Genomic DNA, 12,893 nt, shown 5'->3' with positions numbered 1-12,893 from the left:
GCGTGACAACACCGCGACGTCACTGCCGACTAACAAACAAAACAAACGGACCCCAAGCAAGAGACGCACTTCATTTCTGTTTCTACTGACTTATTTTTGTTTTGTGTCGTACACGCATTATAATAAACAGCTCTAAAAACTATAATAACAAGCTCAGTCGCTTCCATGCTTAGATTATCTCTAGTTAAACTATTATTATAATATGCGAAATATTTTTAAATTCTTACAACATTTTAAAATGCATATAGAAACTTACCTAAAAATCTCTAATGTATTCAAATGTAGTTTCCGGGTAGGGTTTTGCAAGGTCGCGATTCTCACCCTATGCAGACGAAGGGTCGGCTGTCTGGGAGAGGGTCTAACAATCGATTCAATTGGATTTACTCGTTAGGGTACTTTGGAATTAGTTTACTTCACGGGTATGAGTTCACTACAGTACATTACTAAGTTCTATTTTGAATTCAAATGGCGATGTCGTAATCTATGAATTATTAAAATACGTTTAAAATGTTTTGTTCTAGCTCACGTTAAAGTACCTAAATATTTATTTATTTATTTATTATTCGGAGAACCAACAGCTATCAATTGTACAATAGTTATATATGTAAATAACAGAAAGCCAATTAGGTATAGGTTCCCACCAATAGCAACAGGTTAACAAATAAATGGTGGTTAGCACTACATTTTTTACAACGTGTTACCACTAATAATCTAAATATGAATACTTATTATATTACTATACAATACAAAACAATACTCTTTATATAGGTACCTACTGAACTAGGAAAACAAAACTTATTAATAATAATATACATTTATCGACACAGTACCTAGTATTTTAAAAAATAAACTTAAATTATAAACTGGTAGAGAATGCCTAAAGTCCGCCATTTATACATTTTTGATTCAAAAACACTAGCTCTAGCTCACACGTTAATGTAAATATTTTTAATATGATCAAAAACAAAAATAAACTTAAATTATAAACTGTTAGAGAATGTCTTAAGTCCGCCATTTATACATTTTTTATCGTACACTAAAATTTAAATGTGCAAATAAATAAAACATCAGCTAAATTAAATTAAATAAGACTAGTAATAAAACAACCCTCCGTTTTGCTGTAGTCGGGTAGGTAATAAAGTTAGGTAGGTACTCGTAGGTACTGGGTAGGTACATATATTAGAAATATTACGGAGACTGTTTTATCTAATGACACTTCACTCATCTGAAAATCTGTAAAATACGGTTTATTTCATCTGAATAAATGTTTTTTCTTTTATTGAATAAGCCGATAAATACTGCAGTGCGTGTCAAAAAAAAACTTTTAAATACGAGTACCTACCTACTACTTATGTATAGCGATATGGAAATTTAATTTCTAAGAGGAATTATCATTCACTTCATTAAGGAAGAGACAAGTACCTAATAATTTTTCAGTAATTTTAAAGCTAATAGAAAAATACTTAAACTTTTATCACTTTATCAAAATCATTTTGGAAATGCTTAGTTATTAATGATTTTATAATGATTCTTATTATTCCGTGCACGCGCGATACGGATGGTTTCATATGTTAGTAAACTCGTACACACACGTAAGAAAAATAAACCTGTTGTTCTAAAGATAATAAACACTGTTTATGTTTGGTTGAATAGTCAATAAATCAATGGTTATGTTATCGACTCATGCGAATAATGCTCCGATGATAGCAATGAAAAAATCTAGTGCCTGGTACCTATTGTATTGTATGCTATTAATTTTTTTTAACGTAGGTTCTTTCTGTAATGAGGTATAGCGAGTTAAGTACCGTAAAACGGGGGAGTAGGTTTCGCGGGGAGAGGTGGGTTATGAATGGGGAGAGAAGGTTTGAGAGGGGGGTGAGAAGGGATTTTAAGGTTACTGCTACAAAAATAATGTATTCCAATTTAAAATGTAGCTATATTAATACGCATAATAAAAAAAATCGATCCAACAATCTTCCAAAATCACCTTTGTATGAAAACCCCTCTCACCCCAAATACGAGGCACTATACGGGGTGAGGTGGGTTTCCTCTTTATCGTCAAAGTTATGAAATGGAACTACCCAAAATAAAATAAAAACTAAAATACAAACGTCCGGAACACTTATTATATACACCATTCAGTTTTCATATGTAAAAATAAAATGTTATCGAGGTTTGAATTTCAGTTTTGACCCTACTCACCCCATTTTACGGTACTAATATTCGTCGGTTATTTAAGAATGTAATGTTAATTTTAAGTACCCTTCCAAGACTCGTGATCCAAAAGACACGCCGAGCTACGCTCGTAGCGCTACGCCGTAGCCTAGCTATTATTCCTAATGCTGCCCCTAAAATCTCCCGCAAGATTCGAATCTGTTATTAGTTGTTACTTTCATCCTGACCTATACACTAGCCTGCTACCTAGGTTCTATCTAGTGCCCGAAGGCTTATGGACAGGAAACCTATTAAACATTTATTAGCGTTACGCATTTATGTCATGAGCATTATTGTGCTCCGTGAGATGAGTCAGTGGTCCCCGCTCAAGGTTCAAATCCTGTTCCTGGCTGAGTCATTAATGGTGAAGCGTCGCTTGTGTACATGACCTAATCAAAACACAAGAAAAAACGTAAACAAATGTTAGGGCTGACGAAATTTGGCATAAAAAGTTTACACGTACATATTATCTCAAATTGCGATCTTGAAATTGTATTCCAAAGAATTTTAAAATGTATACTGCACCAAGTTATAATTAGGTACGACTTCTAAAGTTCTAAAACGTCAGAAGGGCTAAGATGTCCGGCTTTTTATCATTTTTCACCATGTCTGTCACGTTCTAACAAGTATGTAAGTGCGAAAGTGACGCATGACATGACAGGTGATAATAAGGCGTCCATGATACCGCTGCAGATAGGGTACCGTTCGGATTCAGACTACACTAGCATTACTATGACAGAATTTCAGCGAATACTATAGTTGGTCAAACCAAATTTTTCAGTGAATAAGAACAAAAGAACTATACTCATCCTTTTCTTTTGGGTGCTAGTAATAGTGTAAGACAAAGATAGTATGATTCTCTCCGTCTATGTTTGAAATAAGACAGTCCTTTGACAAACTAATACTTCTCTTCCTAAGGAAAGTCCTTGGTATTCGATATTGAGCTCTATTTGATCTCTAAAATATTGACTGGAGTAAACAACATAAATAATTATTGACTTAGCGTGTGTGATGGCCACATGACATGCGCCGGACCAGTATCGATAACCAGAAAGACACGATTTTGTGGTTTTATATGTTATACTTTAACTATGAGGAGATGGCAAGGTTTCAAAATGAATATTACGTATATTTATATTCACCACACGAGCTCGTAAAAGGCTTTCTTTATTCTTCAAAGAATTATGAAAAAGTTGCATTTTATCCACAAGAGTGGCAATTTAATTTGACAGTAGCGAGCATCTAGCGACAAAGCAAGACACGGCGTCGTCGACGAGGATGCTGCAGGCTTCGGATCTACACACTGTTCTTCTCAGGACAACACACAACTGCCCTTTTCACTGGCAACAGGACAGAAGACAGCTCTTCTCTGAGCAATTGTTATACAGAATGAAATTGTTATCTCTGACCGTCTGAGGGGTAGATATGTCGTTAGGTCATACTGAACAACTTTGACTATGGGGCCAACCGAAATAGCGAAAAAAAAAACAGCTGTTCTATAGAAAACATTGACTCTATTCACCGAAATGTATGAGACAGCAGATTTTTTCGCGATTTCGGGCTATTATGGTCCTATAGTAAAAGTAGTTAAATATGACAATACTTATTACTTACATATGTATTCATCTCTCTGAGTTTGGTCAGAGATAACAATTTCACCCTGTCATAGAGATTTCTCTATGACCCTGTATACTATTTCTCTGTTTAAAGGGGCCCACTGATTAATAGTCCGCCGGACGGTATCGGCCTGTCAGTTAGAATAAAAAGTTGACAGTTCCGAACAACTGACAGGCCGATACCGTCCGGCGGACTGTTAATCAGTGGGCCCCTTTAGAATTTGAATTCCTCCGTCTCGACTATCGACTGATTGACATACATAAGCTGACAGTAATCGTCATGCTATCTTTTATTTTACCAAAGTCGTTAATTTATTTTTTCATCTCAGCAGCTCGAACAAGGGTACTTTGCTACTTAAAAACAGTGAGCAAAATCGCATTTTGCTCACTGAGTGAGACAAAATGAGCAAAATGCGATTTTGCTCACTGTTTTTAAGTAGCAAAGTACCCTTGTTCGAGCTGCTGAGGTGAAAACTTAATTGTTGGTATATCTTAAGAAAACATGAGTGAATAGAGGTAAGTGATGAAGAAGGAATACATTTTTCGGGTTCTCTAATATATTCTCACTGCTGAGGTGAAAAGTTTTGCGAACTACACGAGATCAAAGTTATTTACATCTCGCGCGCTTTTAAGTCCCTTACTACGCTCAAGATTCTAAATTAGAATAGTATAATAGTATAGAATTAGAATAGTATAGAATCTTTCGCTTGCACGGGACTCAAAATAAGCACTCGAAGAAATATCAAACTTTGATCTCTTGTTGTACAAATAACTATTGTACATTGAAGTAATTTCGCTAACATTTTAATTTTGTATTTGAACATTGTTGTAAGAGATTGGATTGGAACACATGAAAACTGTAATTGAGAATTGAGAACGATTGCCAACTTTCAAACAAATCGGAAATTTTCTTGGCCGTTTTCTTATTTCATTAAAAGAGTCACGTTCCATACTTTTTATCAAGCTTAACCATACTTTTTATCAAGTCTTGCGGTCCAGTACCGCAGTGAGCATGTTAAACGAACAATATTTGATCTTATTTTTTATATAAGTACTCACAGAAGGTAGTACCTAATTATTGCAGGTTGCAGGTCACCAGCATGCCTGGGTCAACCTAATGACCCGACATCGACTGATATGAAATATAAAGGTTTATTTTTTTGGTGTAGATCCTTGATGAAATGATCCTAGATGAAATATACAGGTTTAAAAATAAACCTTTGGTGGTGTAGAAGTGTAATAAGAGCAAACTGATGTAACAGCTATATCTATATCAGGGATATTGCGGATGCGGATGCGGATGCGGATGTCAAGATAGGTACATAAAAAACGCCAAATATTACATTTTAGTAATTTTAATTTCGGAAAACCGGCCAAGTGCTAGTCGGACTCGCGTTCCAAGGGTTCCGTACATTAAGTCCCACTCACGCTTGACTGCTCATTTCTAATAGGATTTTTTGGTTAATGACTAAATTACCTAGCAGTCTAGCACTTACGCCGATGCTAAGACGTTCCTGTACCGACCTGTTCCACATCCGCATCCGCATTAAATCCGCATCGATTTTATGCGGATGCGGATGCGGATGTTGAAAATAATGCGGAAGTTCCGCGGTTGCGGATGCGGATGCGGATATTCGCAACATCCCTGATCTATATGGTGTTCTTGATTACAATTGGCTGGCTGTCAAGCGGTGTGAATCGATTTCTCTTAGAAACAATTGTCGTCATTAACAACATAAAAACCAAGGTTATATAGTACATAATACGTACTGTTTATTTAGTTAGGTGTATATTTAGTGCGACATAGATTATATTGTTCAAAACGGTGTCCTTTACGAAACTGGCGTCATTCTCTAATGCATTATAAATGTTATAACGATTTAAAAAAATATTAGTTCTGTTCTCTCCCTCATCCCTCTGTGTGTAAGCGGCTGAGAATCGAAAATAATATTTTGGCAAACCATGTTTGCAAAAAGTGCGAATTTAAAACTTGCATGCTGCCTTTATCTACTGACAAAGCTAGCTTGCCTGAGTATATGCGTTAACGATTCTAAGTATAGAGCCAACAGACGCATAGATTAAACTTGTATAGTCTTCCGCGCGCGTGCTGTGTATACTGCATATTTATTGTAATATGTGGTTAGCACATTCAATTAGTACCCTCAGACCCTCACCATGAGTTTTACGCGGCCTTAGGCCCTGGTCTCCTATTTTATGCTGTACGCGGCGTCTGGCGTCAGCGTCAACGTTTTTGAACAAAAAAGACGCTCGACGTCTAAAACAGACCACAACAGTACATCTCTATAGCATATAGTAAGCATCGTGACGCAGACGCTGTAAGCGGCCGATGGCGTTTATAGGAGACCAGGGCCTTAAACGTTAGCGACTGCGTCAACTCAAACGCAGTACATCTCGCTTGCACCAATATAATATCAGTGCATCTCGCATTGTGACTATTTGTGAGTTGTATATCGCTATAGTAGTGAATATGTCAGTGTCAAACTCGTGATAAGTATAGGTGTTGCATTAGATGACATGTTAAGGTGACAGTCCATTTCCAACCGCAGCTGCACTACTGGTACTGAACGCGCCGCTGTTACTGTCAATTTTCATAGTAAAATTGACAGTAGTGCAGCTGCGGTTGGAAATGGACTGTCACCTTTAAGGCAATGGCAACTAATGGGAAGGAGTGAAGCAATAATAATATGTATGTAAATAGGTAAGTTGACCAAATTTTTGTTTCTTATTCAAACTTTTATGGCAGTTTGACTTTGCTTTAAACAATCATACTTTTCATTACCACGAGGCGATTCTAACGAACCCAAACTCATTGACGTTGCATTGTTTTAAATTACAGAGCTTCTATGGTTTCTTTCGGTCTCCATCATCCGATCTACTCGATGAAACCATAAATATTGTATTGTCATCGTTCTTACATATGAACCTATATGCCAAAATTCAGCCCAAACAGACACTGGGAACCGTCCATTGCTTCAACATTGCCTAAGCATGCCAAACATTGCCAGGGCTGGAAAACAGTGATACTTTACCAAATATCTATCTATATTTAATTACATATTAATAATAAGAAGAGGGTGTCTGATATCGGGTCGGACAATGTGAAAACCCTCTTAGCTGCAATCCAGCCTCAATTTACTGTAGATAGGTAATTAAAAATGCATGTATCTATGAGGTACTTGTTTTAACATATAATTACTGCTAATTTCCCGTAAATCACTTTTAATTAATTTAATTAATCAAATCTTGCAATTAAATCGAAAACAATAAATACAAATTTAATTGTATTCTCATCAAATAAAAAGGTATAATATTTAGCTGACCCGGCCTACTTTTAACAAATATAGAACACTATACATATTTTAATTATTCCAGCGAGAAGATTGACTTTAAAATTTTCGTTGTTTTCGGTATTTGAAATATATCTACTTAAAACATACTCGTACATAAATTTACAGGTTCACGCTGTTTTCAGTCTCTTGAAGGGTCTGAAACGCATATATAACGCACTGGAGCTGCAAACGCTTATATGCTACCGCAACCACTTACCATTAGGTGCCAGGTACGCGGCTTGTTTGCCACCAACGTGTTGTATAGGTGTATTCCCATTTGACCCGTCGGACAAAGATGGCAATATAAGTGCATTCATATGACAGATACCTACTGTCCGGTGGTGTTAAATGAGTAACGCCTTTTTATAGGAAACAAAGCAATCAGAGAAAAAAAGTTGTTTTACAAGGGGGCAACGTGCTAATATTGATACCCGAAAACCTATGCTGGCGCCATCTGTAAAATACTTGGACCGGCCAACCCCATTGGAGGTTATTGTTCCAAATATGACTGTTTCATACGCTCAACTTTTTTTAGATAGAGTGCAAAGAACGCGCAGTCCATTACCTGCTTCTATAGACTTCTGTAGCAAAATAGCGTTGCGTGTGTAAGACACACGTGCGCTACGGAAACTAGAAAGAAATCGTTTCCTATGTCCATAACACTTAACATCATTAAGTATTCGTATTCACGCACGGTCGATATCGAGTACTGATGGCGGATAAATCGTCCAATTTGTAAAATACCGACACTCGAAGTTTCAAGTAAAACTGTCAAAGGTTAAACAAAGGTGATCAAAAATATCTGAACAAAGCCCTATCGGAGCAAGACATTAGTGTGCGTGTTCAGATAGGTACCTATTTTTGAGCACTTTAGCCGCTCCGAAATATCCAATGGCGATTGTTCTATTTACAACCCAATCATCTCACTTTAGTAGGTACTAATTTTGGACTCAAATGGCAGCTTAGTCGAACGAACGGTCTTTTATATTTTTACCTAATACTCACCTACTATGTCCGCGGAGATAAAACAAAAATTAGGTACTATGCGAGCGTAACGCCGTACTTCTTGAAGTTAAAGGTTTTAATTAGTAGTTCATGAAGGCCTTATCTAATAAGTCATATTTAAATTATCAAGCTTAAATACCTATTCAAGAGGGCATTGATTGATAACAATGTAAAAACACCTCGTGTTGTTTAACGTGTGTGTGTCGAATCTTTTAACTGTCGTCAAGCGTGCTAAATGGCGCGCTGTGACAAGTGTCTAACGTACATATGCTTAAGAGTTATGGTGTGGTTGGTGCGGAAAGAGAAGAGTCGTGGAATGTATAGGGCCCAATACATTCCACGACTCTTCTCTTTCCGAACAGTCTCTATAGGTATCAATATCACCATAGAGAAGAAATTATATTTCTCTATGATATCACCTACAATCGTCCACAGTTGTCATGGCATGAAAAAACTTGGAGGATACAACTAAACGGAGTAGCCATTAACAGGCTTTCCCCTCTGTCGAAAATAGGCGGCCAACGGTCATACACAATGTATGGACTGACGTTTATCTGACATGGCTATTTTTACGTTACGCATACATTTGACGTTCCCCTCCCCCGCAAAAATCGGCAGACTGTTTTGTACAGAAAATTACAGACATGGCGTCTCCGTTTGATTATATCCTCCAAGTGAAAAAAGGTGACAAACATTCCATATTATAAACGTTGCTGCTGCATGAGCTAAATAGTAGAATCTCCATTACGACAAGACTAATAATACAAATAAACACTTTATTTTATATCTATGCCAATACAATTTTATTCGGATTAAATTTTTGCAACATATAATAAAACGCATTCTTTGATTTTGTTGTATTTGTGCGCCATCTCTTGTTGAGTAGATGAACTACGACGACAAAACGCTCGGGCGATCACGATAAACGGCGACGCAACTAGTACCGTAATTCTTCGATAGATGTCTCAGCGTACAGCAAAGTGAATAAATTGTATTTCATTCGGTTTTGGATTAAAATTTGTGATAAAATTTCGTAAAGAAATAAAATAAAATATATGTCTAAAAATATTATAAATCTATATTTAGATTATAATTGAGCCTTGTTCTCCATAAATTCAACATGTTCATCATCTCCCGTATGGTCTAGTGGCTAGGATACCTGGCTTTCACCCAGGAGGCTCGGGTTCGATTCCCGGTACGGGAAAATCTTTTGCTTTGTTTTTTGAATTTTTTGATGCATTTTCTGAAGATTTATGTCAATGAAGGATTTCTTAGGCCCACTAGCACTATCCCACTAACCCGGGGTTACGCGTTGCGGTCCGACTAAACCGGCTGGTTGCACCAAACCTTCTGCCATCGTTAAAAAAACGGTCACTATATTTTTTATGGGAACTTTCATAGTTCACTGTGTAGTGACGTTGATCATTCCGCTTATTGTGGTTGGTGCAACTGGCCCTAGTCTAACAGGCAAAAGCGCATCAGAATCCTAAATCCTAAAGGGGTAATAACCGCGTTTATTAGTAACAATCTTACTGCACTAACTAGGAACTATTTTCTTAGGATGCCAGTAAGGACGACCGAATTAAAGTGTGTGAGCATGCAATAAAATAACTAGGTAGGTACCCCAACCGTAGCTATTGCAAGGATTTAGAGGTATAAAGTTTAAAATAGAAATAATATATAATGCTTGTAAGCTCTTAAACAACTCGTTTGCTGCTCTGGTTTGCTGTTCCGTTGTTATTTCGTAGCATATTGAAGTCATAATATTTACCTTGGCCATCCGTTGTTACAATCCTGATGTTTCACTATAGCAATACGAGAATAGACGCTTTTGCCGTGGTCATAAATTTTTAACTGACATTAAAGGGGAGTTAAAAAGTCGTATAAGTCGCGGTTGACGTTGATGATGATGGTTTTATTGAGAACATTTTTTGAGCTTACTGAATGTATTCTGTGTACTAAGATGCATGTGGATCACATCTAAAGCGGGGTACTTAATTTGACTAAATAATATCTACTAAACCAAAAGTACTTCATACTTTAGCAACACTTGCGTTACTGCTACGATTATCATGGCGTCTTGCTTGCTGTTGCTACAATAGAAAGTGCTCCTAGTTTATTAGCAATTTTCAAAATTATCCCGCTTTCTAACTTACCCCAATGCATTTTATTTACTCTAAACCTTAGCCAATGTCGGTAAATGTATTTGAATGTCCTCACATTACCACCAATTTGCGTTGGTAGCCGTACGGGCGTGTGTATCATCCGGAGGTCGCGGGTTCAACCCCCGGTTCGTATGAGTTTTTCAGAACTTATGTACTATAAGTACATCACTCTAAAAAATGAAGACCAACTAAGAGCAGTTTTCTCTTAGTTGACGTTAAGTTAATTATAACAATAACGATCTTATATAAATCAAAGAAACCTGATTACTTAAAACAATAAGTGTATCTGTGATTGAACTAATAAAGTAGGTATGTTATTAATCCTAACAATTGTATACTTTGCATCTATCATTAACTTGTTGGCATAATTATGTAACGTAGGTTGATTCAATCCTTAACAAATTAATTAAAACAGATAATGTAGTAATCATAGGTTTTATGTATGATTATTATATTAATTAAAGAGCGTGATAAATCAACATGAGTTTTATTTCAGATCCATTGTGCAAGTACCATAGATAATCTAATTCTATTTAAGCCCGCCATACACTTATTAGCTTAAGTATGATTCACACTTATAACATCCTTTCCTTTCCATAAACACAAAAGTTACATTAATCATTAACATTATTTTCATAAACACTTAGAAAGGATGTCACATGTTAAATTCAAAAACATTATTCTAATTGATAGTCCTTAAGGTAAACTGGTCTTTTGATTTGTCTACCAGACCTTGAGAAAGTACTAGGCATAGGCATAACATCATTAAAAGAACTGGACCTGGACACATTTCCAGAACCATGAGCCATATCTACATCATTAGGCAAATCTGTTACCTTATCATTATTTATTACAATGTCATCATAGTCCAATTTGTTTTCTTTATAAGTCCCACCTTTAATTAACATATACCTATTCCTTTTTATAATATTTCCATCTTCATTTTTTATATTATATGATCTGGGACCTTGAGCCTTTCCTACCACTATTCCACTCTGTAAGGGCTTGATGTTACTTTCATTTTGTATTTTTACTTTATCTCCTACTTCCAACTGCGGTAAGGCTCTAGTTTTCAGATCATAATACATCTTTTGTTTTTGCTGATTTTCAGTCAATGAATTTTTATACTTAATATCATTTTTACAATCATTTCCAGTTACACAAGGTATTATTGTCTTTACTTTTCTTTTGTATAATAACTCACTAGGAGTTAAGTTGGAATGTACTGGAGTATTTCTATACATAAGCAATCCTAAATTTATGTCTCTATTAGTGTATATCATCTTTTTCAGCATATGCTTTACAGATTGTATATAACGTTCGGCTAATCCATTTCCTTGATGGTGCTTTGGACTAATAATTTTATGCTCAAATGTCCAATCATTGGCAAATTTCTTAAATTCATGGCTGGTAAATTGAGAGCCTGAGTCTGAATACAATATGTCACATACTCCATGTCTAGCCAGTATTGATTTTAAACAATTAATCAAGGTAGTAGTGTTCATATCCTGCAATTTACCAATTTCAACAAACTTACTGTATGAGTCCACCACTAACAAATAAGGTTCTCCATAGAGAAAAAATATATCTGTTGCCAGTATTTGCCATGCATTATCAGGGATTTCCTTATTTATTAATGGTTCTTTCCTATTATTTTTCTGGAAGCTTTTACATGCATCACAATTTTGAACAAGATCTTCTATTTCTTTTGACATATTAGGCCAAAATACTGTTTTTCTAGCTAAAGCTTTACATTTATCAATTCCTAAGTGTGCATAATGAATTTTCTGCAAGATTTCAGGTCTTTTACTTTTAGGTATTACTATCTGACTTCCCTTGCAAATCAGTCCCTTATATTCTGTCAACTCATCTCTGTAACTATAGTATATTTTAGCCTCATTCTCAATATCATTCTTACTGTTGGGCCATCCATTTAATATGTATTTTAATACACACTGTAAATCTCTATCCTGTCTAGTTTCTTCTGTCATTTCCTGTAATTTCCTATCTGTTATTCTTACACTCTGCACTACCATAGCAACATGAGCCTCTAGATCTGTTTCATATGTCGGTGTAGTGTCATTTAAATATGACCTACTCAAGTGATCCGCTACTAACAATTCTCTACCTGGTTTATATACTACCTGGAAACTATATGGTTGTAATGCCATTTTCATTTTTTGTAATCTAGCTGGGCATTTATTAAGCGGTTTGGCAAAAATTGACACCAACGGCTTGTGATCCGATTCTACAATGAACTCTTGCCCATATACATACTGATGGAACTTAGTACATGCAAATAAAATTGCCAAGCTTTCTTTTTCAATCTGACTGTACATTTGTTCAGTCGGTGTCAATGCCCTAGATCCATAAGCTACTGGTTTATTATTTTGTAGAATCACACATCCTAATCCATCTTTTGACGCATCTACACTCAAAGTTATAAGGCTATCTATTTCATAATATGCTAACACTGGTGGTTTACATATCAGTTCTTTCAATCTATCATAAGCTTTTTGTTGTGAGTCTGTCCAGATAAATGG

General features: G+C 35.9%; 1 non-coding gene across 1 annotated transcript; it reads left to right on the top strand.

Moving 5' to 3' along the window:
- The first annotated feature begins 9,317 nt into the window (after positions 1 to 9,317).
- On the top strand, positions 9,318 to 9,389 carry Trnae-uuc (transfer RNA glutamic acid (anticodon UUC)). The gene has a single exon. It is a non-coding gene; the product is annotated as a tRNA-Glu (tRNA).
- The last annotated feature ends 3,504 nt before the right edge of the window (positions 9,390 to 12,893 follow it).

Source organism: Cydia amplana, chromosome 9, assembly GCF_948474715.1.
Source record: "Cydia amplana chromosome 9, ilCydAmpl1.1, whole genome shotgun sequence".
In the NCBI taxonomy this organism is placed as follows: domain Eukaryota; kingdom Metazoa; phylum Arthropoda; class Insecta; order Lepidoptera; family Tortricidae; genus Cydia; species Cydia amplana.
This window is presented reverse-complemented; position numbering and strand designations above follow the sequence as displayed.